The sequence below is a fragment of the Suricata suricatta genome, chromosome 9 (genome assembly GCF_006229205.1).
Source record: "Suricata suricatta isolate VVHF042 chromosome 9, meerkat_22Aug2017_6uvM2_HiC, whole genome shotgun sequence".
Taxonomy (NCBI): domain Eukaryota; kingdom Metazoa; phylum Chordata; class Mammalia; order Carnivora; family Herpestidae; genus Suricata; species Suricata suricatta.
In genome coordinates, this window is record NC_043708.1 from 38,449,556 (window position 1) to 38,475,334 (window position 25,779).

A 25,779-nucleotide genomic window follows, 5' to 3' on the forward strand; every position below is an offset into this window, starting at 1 on the left:
ATAACCTTGCTGATTTGCCACCTAGTAGTTGTTTAGTAGTAATTGCTGAAAGTGGGATATTTAAGTTCCTAGAGTATAATTGTGGATTTGTCTATTTCTCCTTTTACCCTTTCAGTTTTTGTTTCATGGCTCTGAGGTTCTGTCATCTGGTGTAATAGACATTTAAGAGTAAGTCTTCCTAATGGGTTGATTCTTTCATCATATATAATGTGCTTCTTTGTCTCTTGTAATTTTTATTGTTTTGAAGTCTATCTTATATGATGTTAATATAGCCACTTCTGCTTTTAAAAAAAAATAATGTTTTTATGGTACATCTCTTTCTATTCTTTTACTTTATTATTACTATTTTTTTTTACAAATTAGTGTTTTTCTAATTAAAAACATTTAAACCATTTATTTTCTTAGTAAAGACTTTTGTGCATGTTCAATTTACTTGACTTATACATTCAAATACAAATATATTAAGTTCAGAATTTTAAAAAAAGAACATAAAATGATAGGTGCTTTGCAGAACACATAATTAGGTACCATTCCTGTAAAAGTTCTTTTAATCCAAAATATTAATTACCAGTAAGGGCTATTAATAATTTTCTATATTTTTCAGGTTTGCAAAAGAGTACTTTGTTATAAAATTTCAACAAATGGAAACTTAAATGTATTACAGTATTTCGATGCTAAATAAAAAGAAAATTCCTTAAAAAAAACTGAACAAATCAAGATAAAATGTTCAAAATTGCTATGAGCTTGTCATATATAGACTTTGTTGTGTTGAGATAAATTCCTTCTGTACCTAGTATGTTGAGAGTTTTTATCATGAAAGGGTGTTGAATTTTGTCAAATGCTTTTTCTGCGTCTGTTGAGATGATCATGTGATTTTTATTCTTCATTCTATTGATGTAGTATATCATATTAATTGATTTGCAGGACTGAAAGGGTTGAGGTGTTGGATGTCCACCTCACCCTCTCTTCTTCCCTTAACCCAAGAAGGAGTCACAATCTTTCTCAGTGATGAGCTGTGCCAGATTCGTGGGACTAATGCAGAAAAAGTGAAATTGCTCTTCTTACCTGTTTTAGTGCAGCTGATCTTGGATTTTTTATTTACATGGGGTACTGCAACTTCTTAGATGAATTCTGGACTTCTCATAAAGGTATTTTGTAATTTATGTTGTTAAATCTATGTTGGTGGGGAGATGCGAATGAGGGCTGGGGCTTCCTGTTCTGTCATTTTGATGTCACTTGATCTCTATTTTACTTTTAACTTAACTGTTAAATTTAAATTTATTACGTACATCATGTTTTTGCATGATGTTTTCTCAGCCACTCTGTCAGTCTCCTTTAATTGGCATATTTAAACTATTTACATTTAAGGTAATAACTGATAAGTTAAAGGTTAAGTCAATTGTTTTATTGTTTTCTGTTTGTTTCTTCTGTTTGCCTTTACTTACTTGCCTGTGGTCTGTTTGCACATTTTTAGGAGGAGTGGAACTTTTCCATTGGTGTTTGGCTGGGGTACAATAAGTATTGCCCAAAGCTTTTCTGCTATTAGACTATTCAGTCTTTGGCAAAACAGATTTTTCTTGGTAGTTTTTTGTTTTGTTTTGTTTTGTTTTTTGCTTTTTCCTATTAGTGGTTTCAGTTAGGAGGCTTCTGCAGTGCTTTGTCCAGGATATATGGGAGGAAACAAGGAAACTCTGGAACTAATCACTATGTTGATCCTCAGACCCTGAGGTCTGTAGGCCGTTCACTTTCTTTCAGTCTTCCTCTCTTTCTTTGTTGTGTATGCCCAGGATTTTTTTTAGTTGTAAGGAGAAGGTCGTGGGAGGAATAAAAATACTCCATTTTGGCAGAACTGGGGTATATGTATTTTAATAGCTGTTTCTAGACTGCGCTAATGTGCACTCAGTAGGAGGCAATTACCTCTGGCTTTGATGGCAAATTCCAGTGTTAGAGAAACTTAAGAGGATATATATATCTTTTTTTCAGTACTGACAAATGAGATAATTAAGGTAAATAATATATTAGGGTAACTAATATGTTTAAACATTCCTTTTTTTTAAGCACTGCTTTATTAATTTTCACTTTGGAGCACTTTTTTTTTTTTGAGAGAGAGAGAGGGAGTTCAGGAAGGAGAGAGGGGCAGAGGTAGAGAGAGAGAATCTTAAGCAGACTCTGTGCTCAGCATGGAGCCTGACAAGGGGCTTGATGCCACAGCCCTGGGATCATGACCTGAGCTGAAATCAAATGTCATATGCTTAACTGACTGAACCATCCAGGCAGTCCTGGAGCACATTTGAATAACATACACTAAATCTTTTCTCAGTACTATCTTTCTTGGTTTACGCTGTGTGTACAACATTCAAGAAAATAAATACCCTTTGTCTTAACCGATGCCAGGTCCCGGTGCACTCGTCCCCGGCGTTCTGCGGTACCTGTTTCCTCCGCCCCGACCGGCAGGGCGGAGAATTGTCGCGGGTTCTTTTCCTGAGAGAGGGAGAGAAAGGGCAGGAAGGGGGACGCACAGAGAGTGAAGTCACAACACACGGTTTCCATCAAGCCTCTTCTTCTTTATTCAGAAAACCCCGTATCTTATAAAGGTTTCAAGGCGGGAAAACAAGGCAGCTGACCTAGGTCGGTTGCTAGGAAACAGGGTTAAGGGATTAAGACTGGCGTAAAAGAGGAACCAGACTAAAGTGTTTTAGCACAGCGCCTGAGGGGCTGATACTACCCTGCCTGCAGGCGGTTGATCTTTGATCTTCTGGCTTCTCCTCTGACAGGGAGTGGTGCTCCCCTGCCTATTTTGCAACTTCCCTCAGGGAGTGACAAATCCGGCTAGCAAACCGCCAAGCAGCTGAAATCTTTGCCGCTTCCCACAACCCTTCTCTTTCTAACTCCTAAGAATAGAATTTTCCTTAAGAAGAAAGTAACAAGAAACAATGAAATGAATATAGTTGCTTTTTTATATGTTTTTAATTTTTGAGGGAGAGTAAGTGCAAGTGCAAGTGGGGAAGGGGCAGAGAGAGCAGGGAACAGAGGATCTAAAGCAGGCTGTGCACTGAGAGCAGAGAGCCCAATGCGATGCAGGGTTTGAACCACAAACCATGAGATCATGACCTGAGCTGAAGTTGAACCCTCAACTGACTGAGCCACTCAGGTGTCCCAAAAGAAATATAGTTGTTTTACTGGATACTTGTATGTATTCTCAATGAATATAAATTGTCCTTTAGGCTATCCAGTCCAAATACTCAATCAGAAGTATGGTCCCTTTGCCCATTTTTAAGTTGGGTTATTTGATTTTTGTTGTTGGTGAGTTATAGAAGTGCTTCATATATTTCAGATATTAACCCCTTATCAGATATGTGATTTGAAAATATTTTCTCCCATTCCACTGGTTGCCATTTTACTTTGTTGATTATGTCCTTAGATACAAAAGTTATTAAGTTAGATGTAGACCCACTGGTCTAATTTTCCTTTTGTTGTCTGTGCTTTTGGTGTCATATCCAAGAAATCCATTGTCATGAAGCTTTTCCTTTAGGTTTTCTTCTAGGAGTTTTATTGTTTTGAGTCTTACATTTAGGTCTTTAATTCTTTTTGAGTTAATTTTTTATATATGGTATAACAGTCCAGCATCATTATTTTGCAGGGGATATCCAGTTTTCCCAGCACCACTTTTTGAAGAAACTATTCTTTCTTCATTGAGTAGTCTAGACACTTTGTCAAAGATCATTTAACCATATACATGAGTTTATTTCTGGATTCTCTGTTCCATTGGTTTATTTGTATATCTTGATCAGTACCACACTCTTTTGAATATGGTAGCTTTGTAATATGTTTTAAAATCAGAAAGTGTGAGTCCCCCAATATTATTTTTCAAAATTCTTTTGGCTATTAAGGGTCCCTTGAGCTTCCATATGAATTTTAGGATGAACTTAATCTATTTTTGCAAGAAATGCCCTTGGGATTTTGTTGGGGAGTGAGTTGAATCTGTAGATTGCTTTGGGTAATATGGGTATTTTAACAATATTGTCTTCTAATCTATGAACACAAGGTATTTTTCCATTTAAATGTGTTTTTATTTTTTCCATTAATCACTTGTAACTTTCAGTATACAAGTCTTTCACCTTATTAGTTAGGCATATTTCTAAATGTTTTATTCTTTTTGATGCTGTTGTAAATGAAATTCTTTTTCAAATCTTCTTTTTGGATTATTCATTCTCAGTATGTAGAAAACAACTGATTTTTGTGTATTGATTTTATATCTGCCATTTTGCTGAGTTCTTTTATTCTGACAGTTTTTTTGTTGAATCTATAAAATTTTCTATATATAAATTCATGTCATCTACAAACAGATAACTCTGCTTCTTCCTTTCCGATTTTGATATCTTTTATTTCGCCTAATTTCTCTGGCTAAGAATTCCAGTGCTTTGTTGAATAGAAATGGCAAGAGCAGGCCTCCTTACTTTATTACTGATTTTAGAGGAAAAGCTTTGAGTTTTTCACCATTCAAATTGATGTTAATTGTTAAATTGATGTTAATGGTTTTCAGATATCAATTTTATTATGTTGAAGTAATTTCTTTCTACATCTAGTTTGGTGAGTGTTTTTATCAGGAAAGAGCACAGAATTTTATTTAATGCCTTTTCTGGATCAGTTGTAATAATCATGTGGTTTTTGTCCTTCATTCTATTAGTGTGGTGTATCACATTTATTGATTTGCGTATATTGTACCATCCTTGCATTCCATGAATAAATCCCATTTGGTCATAGTATATAATCCTTTTAATGTGCTACTGAATTCAAAGTGCTAGTATTTAGGTGAACATTTTTGCATCAATATTTGCCAGGGGTATTGGCATGTAGTTTTCTTTTCTTGTGGTGAAAAGGTATCAGAGTAATGCTGGCCTTATAAAATGAGTTTGAAAGTGTTCCCTTTTCTTCAGTAAACCATCTGTTTTTGGACTTTGAGAGGTTTTTGATTATGAATACAATCTTCTTACCAGTTATTGGTCTATTTTTCTATTTCTTCATGATTCAGATTTGGTAGATTGTGAGTTTGTAGGAATTTATCCATTTCTTCTGGGTTATTCAATTTGTTAGCAGACAATTATACATAGTATTCTCTTATAGTCTTTTTTAAAAATTTTCTGTTGCATTGGTAATGTCTCCTTTGTTTTTAGTTTTAGTCATTTGAATCTTCTCTTTTTTTCTTAGTTAATCTAACTAAGGGCTGGTCAATTATCTTTTCAAGAAACCAATTCTTGGGGCGCCTGGGTGGCTCAGTCAGTTAAGCATCCAGCTTTGGCTCAGGTCATGATCTCGCAATTTGTGGGTTCGAGCCCCGCGTTGGACTCTGTGCTGATATCTAGCTCAGAGCCTGGAGCCTGCTTCAGATTCTGTGTCTCCCTCTCTCTCCAATCCTCCCCTGCTTGTGCTGCCTCTCTCTGTCTCTCAAAAATAAATAAAAAAAAAAACATTAAAAAAAAGAAACCAATTCTTAGTTTCATTTTTTTTCTGTTTCTGTATTATCTATTTCATTGATCTCTGCTCTAATCTTTACTATTTCTTTCATACTGCTAGCTTTGGGTTTAGTTTGTTTTTTTCCTAGTTTCTTGAATTGTAAAGTTATGTTGTTGATTTGAAATCTTTTTCCTTTCTTAAAGTAGGTGTTTTCAGCTAACTTCCCTCTTAGCCCAGCTATTGCTGAATTCTGTAAGTTTTGTGCTGTGTTTTTGTTTGCATTTGTGTCAAGGTGTTCTAATTTCCTTGTCACTTCTTCTTTGACCCACTGATTGTTTAAGAGTTTGTTGTTTAATTTCTACATATGTGTGAATTTCTCAGTTTTCCTTCTGTTATCTATTTGTAGTTTTATCCCATTGGGATTGAAAAAGAAACTTTATATGATTTCAGTCTTCTTGATTTGTTAAAAGCAATTTTTGGCTTAAAATGTGGTCTGTCCTGGAGAATGTCCCATGTGCACTTGAGAAAACTATATATTCTGCTGTTGTTGGGTGGAGTGTTCTGTATATGTCTGTTAGGTTCAGTAGTCTCTATCTTCTGTCTGGTTGTTCTATTTTTTATTGAAAGTAGTATCCTACCATTATTGTGTTGCTGTTCTCTCAAAATTTAATGGTTAAATTGGTCAGCTGAGAATCATATTAATATAACACAAAACCATATATACTATATTAAAGTATTAAAAAAGAAGAAGCATCTTAGAAATATTTCTCCAAACTTTATCATTAAAAAAATTTTTTTTTACATTTATTTATGTTTGAGAGACAGAGAGAGGCAGAGCGTGATGGGGGAGGGACAGAGAGAGAGGGAGTCAAAGAATCCGAAGCAGGCTCTAGGCTCTGAGATAGCAGTCAGAAAAGAGCCCCATGCAGGTATCGAACATACAAACCGTGAGATCATAACCTGAGCCAAAGTTGGATGCTCAGCTGACTGAGCTACCCAGGAGCCCCTTCTTTAGCTTTTTAAAAGAGTTTGGATTGCTTAAGTTAAAAGTCACAGTGATTTGGAAGATGGTGGCAGAGCAGGAGGACCCTAGACTCGCCTCCTCCCATGAATACAACTAGATAACTATCAAATCATCCTAAATACCCCTGAAATTGACCTGAAGACTAGCAGACAAACTCCACAACTAAGGGTAGAGAATAATCGACACCAAAGAAGGTAGGAAGTGCAGAGATGTGATTTGAGAGAGAAATGGATCGTAGCCCCTAAGGTGGGGAGGGGGCTGCAATCATGGAGAAGGGCAGGTGACAGACTAGCACACATGGGAACACAGGGGGAAAATGAATCCCCATAGCAATTGGCTTCAAAAGCAAGAGAGGCCGAATTTTGTGAGTTCTTGCAACCAGCAGGAATTAAAGCATGGAGTTTTAAAAGTCAACGGACTAGGATGAGATAGAGCCCAGAGGGCATTGGGGATGATCTTGGATAGAATGCAGACAAACAACCCATGGATTTACAGCCTGGAAACCGCAATCTGAAGAGTACCTGGGGCACACAATAGGGGTACACTTATCTCAGAGTGCATCCCAGAGAGAGCATTCATGAAGAGACCCCTCTGGGAATAAAGGAACTAGCAGGTTCCATTTACCTCTCCAGCCTCTCAGCATTAGCACAGGGCTACCTGCAGGAACCAGCACTGTGCATATACTCTCTGCTTGCCTGCTCACACCAAGCCATGCCCCAATACTTCAGAAGAACCATCTCTCCTGGTCACAACTGCCCCAGTTCCAGCACAGTGTCTCCCTCCCCCAGAAGACTGGCCCAGACCTCTGCTCACACTGTGTCTCCTGATGCAGGAGTTTCACAGAGCCTTGTTTCCAGCAGTGGTGGTGACAGCCTCATTTCACAAACAGACTAGAGCACATCTAGTAGAATGCACTATATTCAGGCCAGGGACCAAACAGTGCCCACAATAGGCAGAGAGCCTCTGAATGATAAAGTGGCCTGAAGGATAAAGTGGCCAGGACAAAAGAGCAGAGCACACATAGCACACAATCCCATTCATTCCCAGAAGCACCAGGGTCTGGAGAACAGGGAACACCACATGGCAGGGCTCTACAAGACCTCTTCTTCATAAGGCCATTTCCCTCAAAACAGACTTAACTTTCTTAACACAGAGAAACAGGCACAGAGACAAAATGAGAAGACAGAGAAATTGATCCCAAATCAAAGAACAGGACAAGGCCGTGGCCAGAGAGCTAAGTGAAACAGACATTAAGTGAAATGCCTTATAGAGAATTTAAAGTAATGATCATAAGGATAATCACTGAACTTGAGAAAACAGTGGGAGATATGAGTGAGACCCTTAACACAGAGAATAAGAAGTAATATAACAGGGATAAAGGGTTCAATAAATGAAATGACAGACATGCTTGTTGGAAAGAACAGCAGGATGGAAGAAACAGAGGAACAAATTAGTGACCTAGAAGACAGTGTAATGGAAAGTAATCAAGCTGATCAAAAGTGAGAAAAAAGAATTATGCAAAACAATAATAGACTTAGGGAACTCAGTGGTTCCATGAGATGTAATAACATTCATATTATAGGAGTCCCAGAAGGCAAAGGAGGGAGGAAGGGAAAAGGAAGAAGGAGAGACAGAAAATTTATTTGAAGAAATAATAGCTGAAAACTTCCCTGACTGAGGGAAGAAAACAGATATTCAGGTCCAAGAGGCACAGAGAACTCCCATTAAAACAAAAGCAGATCCACTTCAAGACATATTGTAATTAAACTGGCTAAATATAGTGATAAAGAAAAATATTTTCAAGAAGCAAAACAAAAAAATGACAGTAACTTAAAAAGGAAAACCATAAGGAGATTTTTCAACAGAAATTTTGCAAGTCAGAAGGGAGTGGCATGATCCATACAAAGTGCTGAATGGTAAAAATTTGCAGCCAAGAACACGCTATCCAGCAATGCTATCATTCAGAATAGACGGAGAGGTGAAGAATTTCCCAGACAAACAAAAGCTGAAGGAGTTGATGACCACTAAATCAGCCCTGCAAGAAATATTAAAGAGGACTCTTTGAGTGGAAAGCAGAGACCAAAAGTGACAGTATAAAAGATAGGAAACACAAAAGCAGTAAAAATGAATATTTCTCTAAAAAATCAGTCAAGGAACTCACAGAATAAAAGGATGTAAAATATGACAACAGATACCAAAAATGTGGGAAGGAGAGGAATAAAGAATGGGTTCAAACTTAACCATCTACTTAATATAAACTGCTATATGCAGAAGAGATTGTAAACAAGAATGAAATCTTATCACTTGCAACAACATGGATGGAGCTAGAGAGTATAATGCAAAGTGAAATAAATCATAGAAAACAAATACCATATGATTGCATTCAAATCAAAACAGAAACAAAACAAATGAGTGAAGGGGGAAAAAGAGAGAGACAAATTAAGAAACAAATTGTTATAGAGAACAAACTGATGGTTACCAGAGGGGAGGGCTGGGGGGTGGGTGGTGAATAGGTGATGGAGAATAAGGAGTGCACTTGTGATGAGCACCAGGTGGTGTATGGGATTACTGAATCAGAATATTGTATACCTGAAACTCATATAACTACCTGGAATTAAAGAAGTCACTGTGGTTTTTCAGTGGCTTAAAGGGAGCGATGGACTCTGGTCTTCAAGGTAATTTCTACATTACCTCCTTTATGTTATTTTTCTATATCAACCTAGTCAATAATAATGGCTTCCATTCAGAGGCAGATTTATGGAAAACCTACTAACACTTAAGCAATTCTTGGACCTCTTCTGATATGTTCATATAGTTATGCTTTTGTAAAAGTTGTCAGATGAAGGTATTTTAACTGTAATCAGTTAAGGCCACCTGTATGAGTTGGTGGAGTAGCCAGTAGCATTTTGGGGATTCAGAGGAGGGACAAATGACAGGAGGTACATCTTTTTTGAGTGTAATGGAGTCTCTTTAGGTAGCTTGCAGTTATTTGCATATCTATTTAAGGCATTGTTAGATCTCAGAATAGTGTTGGAATGGCTTTCAATATGCTCTCATGGCCCACTGAGCCTGCTTAGCCAGCAGCGTGACAGGAAGGTATAAGGCCAGAGTCCACAGTACCATATGAAGTTGTCCTATGGTGCTGTGATAGACAGCTCAGAGAATGATGCCACCAGGTACTCACACCCTGTGTTATCACTGTCTCTGGAGTGTGGGTGGGTCCTAGGAATTCGTTCCAACTGAATAGTGAAGGGATGTCATTTCTGTGGTTAGGTTATAAGAGACTGGCTTCTTGCTAGCTTGTTTTCTTTTGCTGCTGTGCTCTCTCTTGCCCTCTTGCCTGCATACACTTCCTCTTGCATTGTTAGCTGCCATGTTGTGAGATACTCAATGCAGAGGAATGCATGGAAAGGAACTTTTTTTTAATAGTAACTACTTGAAATAGAATTTGTCAGATTCCCGTGTTTGTAACAAGCCCATAAGAAACATGCAAGCAACAACTACATCTTTAAAAAAATTTTTTTAATGTTTATTTTTGAGAGAGAGAATGAGAGGGACAAAGCATGAGCAGGGGAGGAGCAGGGAGAGAGGGAGACACAGAACTCGAAGCAGGCTCTAGGCTCTAAACTGTCAGCCCAGAGCCTGAGCAAATATATCTTTTATAGCTGGTATTGGAAAGAAATTTGAAAGAAAATTTTTTTAATTTCCTATAAAAATCTGGGTAAAATGTATTACAGAGACTTTTCAGGAAATTAATTAAAAAATTAAGTTTTCTAGGTTTTGTGGTGTTTGCAGTAGATATCTGTACTTTATTGTTATTTGCTTCCACATTCTAAATATTTATTTTCTCACTTAAAAAAGTTTAAAAACTTGATACTCTGCCAAGGAATTTCATTATTACATGTATGGTATCCAAAAATGGAATTATCACTTTTTTAAATGTTTTGAAAGAAGTGCTATAAAAACAATAAATTTATTTTTTAAAGATCCTCAGGAAAAATATGAAGAGGCTCCTTTCTATTTAGAAAGAAATCTCAGAATTCAACACACCTGGCATGAATAAATATTTGTGAGAGAGGAAGGTAAAGAATGAATGAATTATACTATCTACACAGGACCACAGTCTGTTTTATATCACAATAGATGCTTCATTATCACTATACTTTGTCTAACACACTTCACACAGCACTTTGAGGAGTAAGTCAAAGAAAACTTTAAAAGTTACTTTATTTGAATCTATTGATCAGCATGCAAGGTTTTCTAAGAATTAGAATTTTTGAAAAGTTAGTAAAATCTTTTGGCTGTGAAACACCATTACACAAACAGAAGGAAAACAGAATTATACCTTTTAAAAATAAGTTTCCAAAAGAAACATTTTTAGCAAGAGCAATTGAACTTTGATTTGTTTAGATGCCAGCATTATGTACTGAAGGCTATAGAACAAGTCGGCATATCATTCTATTTGTAAAAAAGCTACATAAGGTCTCTTAATGCTGCAGGTATTCTTTTGAGTTGATATACCATTTGCTTAATCTAATTTGTTCAGTGATTTTCAAGTACTTTTAAAATTATATTGATTTTCACCAAATCCTAGTGACTAGTATTCATACTATAAGATGACTTAATCTAATTATAAGATCTATTCCTTTTTAAAATGAAGACCATTATAAAACATCTTCCTTATTGATTGAAGTATTTGTATTTAAACAATCTTTACCTATTAGGCATGGAATCACATTAATGTAATTAAGTTAATAGAAAATAGACACAAAATGTGGGGAAAATAGCAAAATAGAAAGCTTGTTCCAAACAAAAATATTCATAAATATTTGAAAAACTACAAAGAATTATTGTAGAAAAATAATTAATAATTAATGTTAGGTTTTTAACAGATGCAAAAGGAACATTAATATAAACCTACTAGTGCATAGCTTTCATTATGCATATTTATGTCATTTAGCAGAACTTATTAGCTGAGTTTTTAGCACTCCATGAAAAACAGACTGTCTACTGCAAAATCAGAGATAATCGACCATCAAACATTAAAGTTTATTAATGAACTTTATTTGATGATAATTTTTAATTATATTAGAATGACAAGCTGATTTAATAATGGCTCCTGGCACATAAGTATAACTATTTATTATATTTATTATGATTCTTAAAAGATTCATTAGACTTGAGGGCACATGGATGGCTTAGTCGGTTAAGCATCTAGCTCTTGGTTTCTGTTGAGGTCATGATCTCATGGTTTTGTGGGTTCCAGCCCTGCATTGGGCTTTGTCTGGCAACATGGGACCTCCTTGGGATTCTCACTCTCTCATCTTTCTCTGCCCCTTGCCCATGCATGCTGTCTCTCTCTCAAAATTGATAAATAAACTTAAAAAAATTAATTAGACTGAAAAGGAAAAGATACATAATTCCCATACTTTCAAGCTCAAATGTTAAATTTGAGATTTTTATCCATTTTAAATTGTCACAACTACCTAAATATTAGAGAGTAAGACTAAATTTTTTATTATTTTTAAATGTTTATTTATTTATTTTGAAAGAGAGAGCACAAGTGGGGTGGGGAGGGGCAGAGAGAGAGGAGAGAGAATCCCAAGCAGGCTCTAGGCTGGCCAGCATGGAGCTGGACATTGGGCCCGATCCCATGAGCCAGGAGATATGACCTGAGCTGAAGACAAGAATTGGACATTTAATCAACTGAGCCACCCAGGTGCCCCTAAAATTTTTTATTTGCGGTCAGATGCTCTACCCCTGAGCTATACCCCCTAAAATGTTTTATTTTAAACATTTCAAAATTATAGTCCCGTCTCAGGAAAAGGCAAAGGATAAAAAGGCTCTAAAATTACCTTTTTAATTTTTTCCATCTTTTTGTGGATATAGAGAAGTTAAAATGATATACCATTGCTGTACTCATTTTACTCCATGATTTTAAATGACTGAGTCTCTATACAGTCCACTGAAAAGTCAAAATTTATTAAAAGGAGAATAGGAATCAAAATGAGAACATTAAATCAAATTTAAAGTTCAAATCATTTTAAAGATTAGGTTTTAACCACTTTAAGAAAACTGGGGAAAAAATGAATTCCAGGGAATGGTAGACACTAGCTTCTTCTTTTAAGTATATTTAAGTAATTCATTCATTCACCAACTTACTGTTCAACAGATATGCGAACACCTGCTATGTACTGAGCACTGTTAAATGCTAGGGATGTAGTGGTGAACCCAGGGGACATGATCCCTGCCCTCATGGAGTTTCAGCTTCCAGAGATGCTTTATCTAGCAAACTAAGAAACTTGCTATGGAGACTCAAGTTGATTGCTGTTTTAAAGAGAGTTTTGTTGTTTTGGAGGGAGAATCTTATAAAAGTGTCAAAATTTGAAACAATTATATACATTCAATTATGATCTTCCTTTAGCTTTTCTGTAAAACAGGAAGAGAAACAACTTATTGTTCTACCTACACCATTTTTGAATCAGTAAAGACTAGCAGAGGAGTAGCATGGAGCGTGGTATAAAGGAAAATGTGGCTATTGTATTTCTGCTATAGATTCACTGAATCTATAACCTAACAACTGGGCTTATGCTTTCTCACTTATAAAATGAGATCATCTAGGGGGCACCCGGGTGGCTCAGTCACTTGAGCATCCAACTTCAGATCAGTTAGTGGGTTCGAACCCTGCATCGGGCTTTGTGCTGACAGTGCAGAGCCTGCTTTGGATTCTCTATCTCCCTCTCTCTCTGCTCCCACCCACTCTCTCTGTCTTAAACATAAATAAACTTTAAAAAAAGTATTTTAAAAATGGGATTATCTGTGAAGATTTTTAAGATAAGTGAGATCATATATGAGTGCTCAGAAGAGCCACTACTTGAAACTGTTAATGTACATTACTTTCATCATTGATGGTCAAAAGGAAAGATGAGGAAGCAATATCCTGAAATAAAGTCAAGTTCATTGTGTTGTGTAGGTTCAGGAACACTTCATAAGAGACTGAAGCTTTTAGCTCACTCTCAAATATCAGAAATAAAAGTTTTCTAGCTGCCCCATTGTGTTTGGTGATGATTGAGAGTGCTGGTCTGGGCCTGCTCTCCCCAATAATCTGATCTCATCTCCATCACCACACACGCAGGCAGCCACATTTCATAGACATGTATTAAAGAGAGTCAAAGGCAGAGAATTAACACCTGCATAAAGGATGCAAACTAGGCCATCACATTAAAGAGTATAAATTGATTAAATGAAAATGTAGTAAATGACATGCTAATGGTCTTTATTCTGGCTTCCTAATTCTCTGTGCACAAGATGCTTTTAGGCACCACTGAAGTAGAGCCATCACAGCCTCCAACTAGCCCCAGTTAGTCTAATTACAGCCTAATGCTCTCCAAATATGTCTGGCATAAAAGCTTCCATAACCTGCCTTTTCTTAATTTAGAAGGGACAGATTGAGCACTTTTAAAAATCTGAACTATAGTATAGCCCTATAGTACACACAAAATATACATTCTTAAGGAAAATGTGCATTTAAACTCTCTTTGGAACCTGTCTCTGTACACAGATTGAGAATTTGTGAAACTAGAGGAGTTTGAGAATTAAGAGATCATGTGATTAAACTGCTATGAAAACCCTAGAAGGCATTATTTAATCTCCATGTCTTAATATTTTTATTCACTGTGGACATGCGGTTTTGTCTTAGACATGTAAAATTAAATCATTGTTTTATTATGTAATCAATATAATAATAATAGCTAATAAGCACTAATTGCTTTAATTCATTCAATCCTATAATAACCCAAATCAAAAAGTACTGTTATCACTATTTTAAAGATGAGAAAACCAAAGCATAGAGAGCTTAAGTTACCTCAGGCCACACCATCTGTAAATGGTAGACCTGGGATTTGAACCCGGACAGTTAGCCTGTCTCTAGGTCAGCTCTTTTAACTATTATAACAGAATGCCTAGATGGGTGTAGAAATACAAGCCAAAGTCTATATCAGGCAGGGCATCTTAGCTCACAGAGTGTCCAGGAGGGTCAGAGAGCCAGGTGTGGGGTCATCTGGTTTGGAACAGTACTGAAAATCATGCCACAGACTTGGTTTCTTAAAACCACCTTATTCTCCCTCGGCATACAACACCACACTTGAACCACTGACATCAGCCAAGCTGAATTCTGGATGCTGCTGCCAGAATCTCCTATAGCATCCCCCAGACAGTGGACATAGCCACCACTCACCAGAATGAATTCTGCCGAGTCCCCGCTTCTTTGCATTCCCAGGTCCTGCTTCTAAGTCCAGGCTCTCTGGCTGATAATGACCACAGAAAATACATCCTGCAAAGACATTGGAGGCAACACACTGTTTCAGTTGAAATAGTTATGTAAACCTTTGAGAAAGAAAGAAATTTTTAATTGTTGATATGTGTCACCACTGAGAAGAATTTAAAGTCACCAAAAACATTTCCATTAATTATGCATGGTCATCAGTAGAGATAAGGGAAAACAGGAGTGTTTCCTCAAGGATGTGTTTTCTATTTAGATTAGTAAAAAGTATCTCTGAAAATCCTTAGAGGAAGTGAGTAATCACACACAATATCTACTGAGTCTACGTCTTTTTTGCTTGTAGAATGTTTCACTTCGTATGACGCTAATGGAGAAAAAATAGTTTGTTGTTCGAGTGTAAAAACAAAATAATGATAAATTAGTTGCCTGAAGTGCAGTAAAAAAGAAACAAATGGATGTGTGGCATTAACAGAGTTAATTATAGATGCAGATTAAAAGGTAAGATTAAGTAGTGGAAGAAAAGCAGAGAGTCACCTTCGGCCCAGACCAGCCAAGCAGCAGCGGTCAGTCACCTAGCAACAAGTTTCCTATCCCTGCTGTGCTCTTTAATTCAGCAAATCTGCTCAGGATGGCAGGCTGTTCTCCTGACAAAACGCATTATGTAGGAGACGGAGGGATACAAAAATCCACTGTACACAGCACTCTGCTCCCTATTGACCACTGATCCTTTCTCTCAATCCACAAAAGAGGTTCACATAATGCCCTGAAAGGAGAAGAGTCTCCACAGAGAAAACATTTGCTTGTAATTGAGATTGACTACATAATGAAAATGATGTTCTTTTTAAAATTCTGCTTGTTGAGGCCACACTTTTGTCTCCTGGCACTCAAAACACATCCCTGCTGGGAAAAGGGGCAAACATTGTAAAAACTCAAAACTGTGATTTTTTTTCTTTTCTTTGCATTGAAAATACCCATTCTATAACAAAATGGCCAGGTCTTTCTCCTTAGAACTTAAACAAGTGATAAGAAGGTAAACAGGAAAACTTCTATTCAGAGTTCTGTCACAAATGCTTGCTTTGCTGAAGGCACACAGGCAATGCATGCTCATTCATTTGCAAAACAACTGGACAAAAATAGTAGAGAGAATTTTGATTTCTTGATCGTGCCCTCTGTGCAGACCCATTAAAATTTTAACCTGGCTCAAAGATAGGAGAAGAGACAAGCAGAGAGCACAATAGCTCATCTTCTTAATCTAGAGGACACCATTAAAGTGACCTGTGTAGGGTTTAGTTTGATTTCCTATTAAAAGATTACATTGGGATCTTTAAGAGGACTGATCCAGCATAGTTAGATCACAGTTGTTTTAAAACCAGATCATTAAATTAATTAATTTTGAAATAATACTGAAATTATTTTAAAATAGATTAGCAAACATTAATGTCTGTCTGGGTTTCTATAATTCAAAAATTTTATCATACAAAATATAAAACTTTTACAAAACATAAGTGATTTCCCCAACATTAAAATCTTCTTACCAAAACATGCATTCAACAAACTTCTATAAAACACCTACCTAATGCCAAATACTGTTCTAGATGCTGGGATTTTAGACATAAAAAATAGAGTCCTAGGCTTCAAGAGAAACTGAGGAGTATCGTACAATTACAGCATGGTGTGAAAATGTCGAGATAGAGTTTGGTATGTAAGGGAATACATTGAGTGGTATATGGCCCAGAATATAGGGTAGTGTTGTCCGTACTGGGCAGATATTCTGGGAGAATGCTACCAGAGCTAACTCCTAAAGGATGTGTAGTTCGAGATTGTCCAAGTGAAAGAGACGTTCTGGCAAAGAGGACATTGTACAAGATTCTAAAAAGAGAAAGGGCATGGTGCTTTGACTGTCTAAGAGAAGTTCAACATGGGGGGAGGCTGGAGGTGAAGATGTATTAAAGGCCAAATCATACAGAAACATGTGTGTCAAGCTAAGGGCTTTGTTTATTGTTTTTGTTTGTTTGTTTTATTGAAAAATAACTGATATATCTCTCTGTGTAAATTTAAGGCATATATCATGATTATTTGATTACATATGTTGTGAAATGATTACCACAATAGGCTTAGCTAACATCCATCTTCTCATGTATATATAATAAAAAAAGAAAGAATAAACGGAAAAAAAATTTCTGCTTATGATGAGAACACTTAGGATTTACTCTCTCTTAACAGCTTTCCTATGTCAGCAATAGTCATGTTGTACATTAGTGCTTATTTATCTTATAACTGGAAGTTTGTACCTTTTGACCACCTTTCTCTAAACACCCCCACCACCACCACCACTGCCTGCCTGAAAGCTACAAATCTGATGTCTTCTGAGTTTTGTTTTATTTTTTTAGACTTCATATATAAGTGAGATCATACAGTATCTGCCTTTCTCTGTTTGACATATTTCACTTAGCATAATGGCCCATCCATGTTATTGCAAATGGTAAGATTTCCTTAGTTCCTCATTATGGCTTAAAAATATTCTTCTTCAATTTTTTGGGTCCTCTTTGATATTTTGGAAGAGTTTTAGAGAGATTGGTGTTAATTTTTCTTTTTTTTCTTTTTAATTCATTAATTAATTTACTGTTTAATTTATATCCAAGTTAGTTAGTATATAGTGCATCAATGATTTCAGGAGTAGATTCCTTAACTCCCCTTACCCATTTAGCCCATCTCCTCTCCCACAACCCCTCTAGTAACCCTCTGTTTGTTCTCCATATTTAAGAGTTATGCCCCTCACTGTTTTTATATGGTTTTTTGCTTCCCTTCTCTTATGTTCATCTGTTTAGTATCTTAAATTTTTCATATGAGTGAAGCCATATGATATTTGTATTTCTGTGACTAATTTCACTTAGCATAATACCCTCCAGTTCCATCCACATAGTTGCAAATGGCAAGATTTCATTCTTTTTGATTGCTGAGTAATATTTCAGTGTGTGTGTGCGTGTATATATTTATATATACACCATATCTTCTTTATCCATTCATCCATCAATGGACATTTGGGCTCTTTCCATACTTTGGCTATTGTCGATAGCACTGCTATAAACATTGGGGTAAATGTGCCCCTTTGAAACAGCACATCTGCATCCCCTGGGTAAAGATCTAGTAGTGCAATTGCTGGGATGTAGGGAAGTTCTATTTTTAATTTTTTGAGAAACCTCCATACTGTTTTCCAGAGCAGCTGCACCAGTTTGCATTCCTAGGTGTTAATTTTTCTTTAAATGTTTGCTAAAATTCACCAGTGAAGACATCTGGTCCTGGGCTTTTCTATTTGGGGAGATTTTAGATTACTAGTTAAATTTCCTTACTAGCAATTGCTCTATTCAGATTTTCTATTTCCTCCTATTCAGTCTTTGTAAGTTGTAGGTTTCTAAGAATTTTTTCATTTCTTCTAGATTGTCCAGAAGTTGGTTGTTGGTGAATAGGTTGTTCATAATAACCTCTATGATTCTTTGAATTTCTGTGGTATCAATGTAATGTCTCCTTTTTCATTTATAATTTTGTTGATTTGGGTCCTTTCTCTTTTTTCCTAGGTTAGTCTGGTTAAGGGTTTGTCCATTTTTATCTTTTCAAAGAACAAACTCTTAGTTTGTTTAGTCTTTTATTTTTCTGTTCTCTATTTCATTTATTTCTGCTCTAATCTTTATTATTTATTTTCTTCTGCAAACTTTGGGTTCAATTTGTTCTTTTCTAATTCCTTAAGATATAGAGTTAGGTCATTCATTTGGGTTCTTTCTTGCTTCTTAATGTAGGCATTTGTTGCTGTGAACTTCCCTCTTGGCACTGCTTTTGCTATATCTCATAAATTCTGGTACATTACATTCTGTTTGCATTTGTTTCAAGATACTTTATTTCCCCTTTAATTTCTTTTTGATCTATTGGTTGTACAGGAGAATGCTGTTTAATTTCCATGTGTTTATGGATTTTCCAGTTTTCCTTTTGTTATTTGTCTCTAGTTGTATGCCATTGTGGTCAGAGAAAATATTTGGTATGATTTCAATCACCTTGAATTTCCTAAGGCTCATTTTGTGGACTAACATATGGTCTATTCTAGAAAATGTTTCATGTGCCCTTGAGAAGAATGTATATTGTCCTGTTCTGTATATGTCTGTTAGATCCATTTCATCTATAATGTCATTGAAATCCACTGTTTTCTTATTAATTTTCTGGGTAATCTGTCCATTGCAGAAAATAAGATTATTAAAGTCTCCAGTTATTATTGTATTCTTGTTTATTCCTCCTTTTGGCAATGTTAATTTTTAATTGATATATTTTAGGTGCTCCAATATTCAGCACATAAATATTTACAATTCTATCTTCTTAATTGTTGACCCTTTTATTATTATATAATGACCTTCTTTGTCTCTTTTTTACCACTTTTAGTTTAAAGTCCTTCTTGTCTTAAGCATAGCTAATATTTTTTGTTTGTTTTGGTTACTATTTGCTTGAAATGTTTTTTTCCTCCTTTACTCTCAGTCTGTATGTGTTTTCAAGGCTAACATGAGTCTCTTGTAGGCAGAGTATTATTCAATCTTGGGTTTTTAATCCATTCAATCATTCTGTGTCTTTTGATTGGAGAATTTAATCCATTTATGTTTAAAGTAATTATTGATATGTAAGGACTTGCTAGTACCATTTTGTTAATTATTTTCTTATTCTGTAGATGTATTATTCCTTGTTTGTTATCCAGCTCTTTTCCTGTGCTTTGATATATTTTGGTATCGGTATGCTTTGACTTCTTTATCTTGTTCTTTTGTGTGTAATTACTACAAGATTTTCCCTTGTGGTTACCATGAGATTTACATAAAATATTTTAAACTTATAACACCCTATTTTAAATTCATAACAACTTCAATAGAATTTATACATTTAGCACTTTTACTTCTCACATTTTAGGTCTTTGCTGTTACAACTGACATGTTTTTTATAGTGCAATTATAACAGGTTACCTCATTTATAATTATTTTTAATATATATATTTTTTAACTTTTAAACTGGAGTTATGAATTCAACACCATGATTACCAAATTGCTGAATCTAACTTTGAGTATATATTTACCATTACTGATGAGATTTACACTACCTTTTTTGTGCTTTTATGAAGTTAATTAGCATTCTTTTACTTCCACTTAGGGAACTCTCTTTAGCATTTATTGTAAAGCAAGTTTGATGGTAATGAACTCCCTTAGCTTTTGTTTGTTCAGGAAAATCTTTATCTTTTCTTTGCTTCTGAATGAGAGCTTTGTCAGGTATAGAATTCTTGGTTGACAGTTACTTTCTTTCAGTATTCTGAATATGTCATCCCATTCTCTACTGGCATGAAAAGTGTCAGTTGAGAAATCTACTGGTAGTATCATAAGGTTTCCCTTATATGTAACTTCTCTTTTTGCCCTCGCTCCCCTTAAAATTCTTTCTTTGTCTTTGCCTTTTCACAATTTAATGTGTCTTGGTATGGCTTTGTTCAGGTTCAGCCCATTCTGAATCCTCATGGATTTAGATATTCATTTCTATTCCCAGGTTTAGGAAGTTTTCAACCTTTATTACTTTAAATATACTTTCTGTCTCTTTCTCTTTCTCCCTTCTGAAATTCCTATATTGGTTCCTTTCATTGTGTCCTGTAATTCCTGTAGATTTTCTTCACTCTTTCTTATTTTTTCTTTTTGGTTCTCTGACTGGGTAATTTTCAATGTCCTACCCTTCAGATTACTGATTCTTATGCATGGTCAAGTCTACTTTTAAAATATATATTGAATTCTTCAGTTTAGTTACCATATTCTTCAACTCTAGGACTTCTTAGGTTTTTGTTTTTGATGATTGCTATTTCTTTGTCAAACTTCTTGTTTTGTCTATTTTTTTCTTACTTTAATTTAATTGTCTGTGTTTTCCTGTAGTACACTAAACTTTCTTAAGAGGATTATGCTGAATTCTTTGCCCGACAGTTCATAGATCTCCATTTCTTTAGCTTTAGCTTTCTAAAGCTAATCATAACTGATTAGCTTTATTAGTTTTTTTGATGGTGTTATATTTTACCTGATTCTTTTTGATCTTTGATTTTTTACACTGTTATCTGAGCATTTGGATAATGGGGCTCTTCTTAAAGGTTTGCTTTAGCAGAGATATTTCTTCACTGGCCAGCTCAGTTTGAGTTTCTGGTTATGTCTCCTGATAATCTTTGAGCAGTTAAGAACCAGTATTATAGTCTACTTCTGGGAATGGCAATTGTTTAAACTTTGAGGACAGGAAACAGGGGCATACCACTAGCACAGAACAGCAGGAATGAACTGCAAGCTTGCTCCCTACTATTCAAATGAAGTTGTACGATGGGCTCCACAATTGTCTGAATTCTCTGGTCAGCCTTACTAGATGGTTGGGACTTAGTACTATATTAATCAGTAGGTGGAGCTATAAATTAGCTTCCCTGCCCTGGCAGGGCAGCAGGCCCAGGGCCTATAGAGTTCGTTGGTTAGGGGCCTGAATCAGGCCTGAGTGTACACTGAATTCCCTGGCCTGGTGAGGTTTTGCTCTGCAGACGGGAATCCACAGGCTGTGCTCACTGTTCAAATGCTGTTATTTGGAGGACTGTTGAATGAGTTACACAGCTTTCTATGTGCTCTGGTTAGGTTTCCTGGTCAGATAGGCTCCAGCTATATTCAGCAATGGGCAGGGCTACAAATTAGATTCCTTGCTCAGATACAGCAGAAGAAGCAACAGCAGCACTAAAGCTTTTTGTTATTTTAACTCAATCTGACCCACATTCCATGTTTTCTGGCCAAACAAGACCATTGATATTGCCCTGCAAACTATCACTTCTGTCTGTACTTCTCTTAGCTGGAACACCACTGTGCCACAGTTAGATAAGACCAGAATATACTCCACAGAGAGTGGGGCTATGTCTCAGCCCCCTTTCCTGGGCAGGATAGATGGGGAATGTCCTAGGCCACTCTCAATTTCCCAAATAGGCTCCCCAGTGGGAAAGGACTAGGAGCTATCTTTAGGCTTGGCTAAGGATTGATCCCTCTGCCTGTGTATAGCATTGGAAACCTGCATTTCCAATATTGGCTTGCCTCTGGGGTGATTAGCTGTGCCTATCCACCTCTCAGCCCAAGCACCACTGGGCAACAGAGCCTCCAGGAGTTGTTACTAACTTGCTGGTTAGATGGGGTTAGAAGGGACTCTTAACAGTGGATGGATCTGTGACTCAGCACCTTGCTGGGGTGTGGACAAACTAGGGCCAGCAAAACTTCACATCTGAGGATCCACATCCTTTATATCTGAGCAGATTTTCCTGCCATCCCCATACGTGAGATCAGAGTAGGGGCTTCCACAAAGTGACCCACAATGCTGGGGGCGGTTAGTTGTACTGCTGATTCTCTTTTCCCACTGGAGCAACTAGTGTCTCAAGGGAGGCTTCTCTGTATGGTACTGTGCTATTCTGAGGGAGAGGCAATGTGGTGTACATGTAGTCACTTCTCTTACCCTTTTAATGCAGTCTGTCTTGGTCTCTAAGGCGCAGGAGGTTCCTTAGCCTCACCCTAATGTTCTAGAATTCTGTCAACAGTGTCTTGTTCCTGAATAGGGGTTAGTTTTTGTGAGGGGGAGTAAGGTCAGGAATGACCTATGTTGCTATCTTGGAGATATCACTTTCAGGACTTTTTTTGAAGGGAGTGAGGAAATACTAATAGACCTTAGTAGATTTGCAGTACATTAACAGGCGATTTTTATTTCCTCTTTCTGAGGAAAGCTCCCAGGTAATAAAAGAATATATATCTCTCATTATAAGTTACCATTTAACTTAGATGATAGAGTTCAGATTTTGCTGAAAATTCTAATGGAAAAAGAGGATTGTTGGTTTTATTTAGTGGTGAAAGATAATATTTCAGTTTTCAGGGCATAATCAAGTTGTGAGTTCTTGATATTACTGATGCTACACCAAATTGGCACAGAGTGAAACAAAGCAAGTTACGGTTAAGTGCATCATTATTTTGCTGATTAATAAAACTGTTGTAGTGGCTAAATTTGAATAATGCAACAAATAGGCTATTTTCTGGCTTTCTAGCCTTGGGTGTGTATACAGTGCATCTTGCAGGAAAATGAAGATTATATGAAACACAAAATAGATCCCATAATACCAGTTTATTATCTGCACAGAGACATGATTAAAAACTTGTCAATACACAGTATAGCAATTGTCTAGTAGTTGTCATAGGAAAGCAGTACTGTACTGTCTACAATCATGAACACCCACCTGCTTTTTTTACACATTCTCTCTTTCCATACCCTCAGGGTACAGATTTTTCTAGACAGGGTACAAGAGGAAGGTCCGGTATTTATATCATAGCCAAATATGAGCCAGTTCCAAATGATGACTTCATATCTTTGCTAGATGGCACATTCCCATATTCTGCAGATTGCTAATGGCACCCAGTTCCAGGCCTTAGCACAAAGCAGTCCAGGCACAGTACTCCTTGGTTGGATGGTTACCTAATTTTAAAAAGTCATCTAGGAACTCAAGAGGTAAAAAGATCATGAAAGGTGACAAAACTGAAACAGTGCTCTAAGGACAGGAACTGCATTAACAACAGACCCAGGCCCTTTCTGTTTCGCAGCACTTGTTAAACTGATGCTGATAGGCTTAGCACACTTTAGTATTCCCTTCTTCCTTCTCCCAAAGCATATCCTTGCAAAAGTTTCATAGTGGGTATTTCAAGGGTTAGTTCACAGTAGCTTTCTTCTTTACTAAGCAGAATCTATTGGGAAAATAGTATCACAATGCTGATCAATTCCCTATAAAAAGGTGACTTCAAACTCTCAAGTGAAAATGGGCCATATCAAGTCGGCATGATGAGCCACAGGGAATTTATGAGAATGATGTCAAAGGTTGTGGAAATGTAAGAGTTAGGGAGTCTCACTCCAATAGTTTCTTTCAGAGTATGCTTAATAACTTTGCAAATATTACCTTCTCACATTTATGTCTAATCAGTTAAACCACATTATCTACCCTCTTAGCTTTCTCATAGAAGATTATCTGACATTTAGCATTCACCAGTTTTTCTGAAAAGGTTAATAGTTCACTAGCCAAAGTTAGAACTAAACAGAATTGATCATTCCTAAAACTCTTGGTTGAAATGTGAGGGCTTTGTGTTGACAGCCAAGGGATTGTAATGAGTCTTTCGTACATTCTTAAAGCTTGTTTCATTTGCCTTGTGAATGGAGAGAGTAAAATTATAGTCTCTAGGTGTTTTCCATGGTTCTTTCACATGCAGTCTTCCCGACACCAATTAAAGAGATTATGTCATCAAGTGAAAGGAAAGCTATAACTTGTATGTTAATGCTGTGATTACTTGAGACAGGGTCACAGGACCCAACAGCATAGCAGCTGACCTTCAAAATTTTAACTTTGAGCTCAATTCCTAATTAACCTTTTTCAGTGTAAGAAAGTATAATTTCAGGCCATTGGCCCTCTAAAATACTCTTATACAATGAATGTGTTACAAACATCAATTAGTAATTATCAAGATATTTTCTTCCCTTAATGATGTTACCTTTGAGGATGAATTTTTATTCTCACTCAAAGTATTCTATTTTTCTCCATTAATAAAACTACAGGAAACACACTTAAACCTACAAAAATTTAGAGTTAAAATAAGTTCATGTTGATACACAAAATGTCAAATAAGTATTGTACTTAGCCACTGCAGCAAAAATGTGAGATTATCAATCATTTGGACATACGAAAAGAAAGGCAAATTTTACAAGTTATGTTGAATCCAAAAATTTCCTCATTTTGAATTAATGCTCTCTGTAATTCTTAAAACACAATAAAATACACATGTGTATTTTATTCCAGAAATTGCTCTCTGATAAAAATACTCTAATTACATTTGCTCTTATTTAGTCAGGCTGAAGTTAATAACTGGTGGATTTCACATTTCTTATAATCTTTGGTATCCTCTGGCTGAACAAAAGAGAAAGTTACTTTTAAAGTAGTAATACATAATGGTTGAAGGGTTTGGTCCTAATATTCATGATGTGCCTCTGGAGATTATAAGGTTCTCTGAATAAATAATTTTTACATCATTTGGTAATTATTCTTTTATGATCTCCATATTAAAACAGGATTTATCAAATTTAAGATTGAAATTAGCATTTTTATGTCATAGATTTAGAAAATGTTTTAAATGTGACTTGAAATGTGGGTTCTACTAGCTCACTCTTTTGACTGCTTTGAATCCAGACTGTAGATAATACAGGCCAAAATATTGTTTTAGTAATAAATTATCAGGAACTATCCTAACAACATCTGTATTTTTCTCTTTTGCATTTCCTCTAGCTCTTAAATAGCAGCATATTTTACTTGTAGAGTAGTGGACAATGCTCTACAAATTTCTGCAATATTATAATCAAAAGAATTAACAATTAATATCCTTCTGGCTAAAAAGACCCCAGAATTTTAGATCTGAAGTGGGATTGTGGTAGAAATAGAGCAACGGACTTTTTTAAAAGGGCCCCACAAAATGCCCTGATATACGCTGGCTAATATGAATTTCCCACTTACTCTTTGCCTCATTAACAATGTACAGAAGAATATACTGCTGTTTTGTTTATCAGCTGTATTTCTCTTGGAGCATACATATATGCCAGAATTGAAAAGAAGAGCAAGGACCAGTAATGATATGCAATTAATGTCTTGCATAGGTTTCACTCAAATCAGAAAAATGACACCGCGAACATGGTAGCGAGCACAATAGAAAACAGTTGGAGCACAGCTGGAAAAGTCACCTTGATATCTAAGTATGCAATTGGCATTGATCCTTAGGCTTTTAAGATGAAACAGGAAAAAATATTCTAGCTCTCAACCAAATCTGTAAAATAAACACATAATTGGAAAAGCAAACAAAATGTGTACATTCTTAAAGCAGATTTTATGTAGGTTTAGCATTGTTCCAACATAAAAAATAATACTGAAGAGGAGAGTTCA

At 36.1% G+C, this 25,779-nt stretch overlaps 1 long non-coding RNA gene across 1 annotated transcript in view; it reads left to right on the forward strand.

Moving 5' to 3' along the window:
• Nucleotides 1-929: 929 nt before the first annotated feature.
• Nucleotides 930-25,779, forward strand: part of LOC115302451 — a 38,692-nt gene continuing 13,842 nt past the window's right edge. The window contains exon 1 of the long non-coding RNA XR_003913475.1: nucleotides 930-1,148. This is a non-coding gene — a long non-coding RNA (uncharacterized LOC115302451). The remainder of the gene's footprint in view (nucleotides 1,149-25,779) is intronic.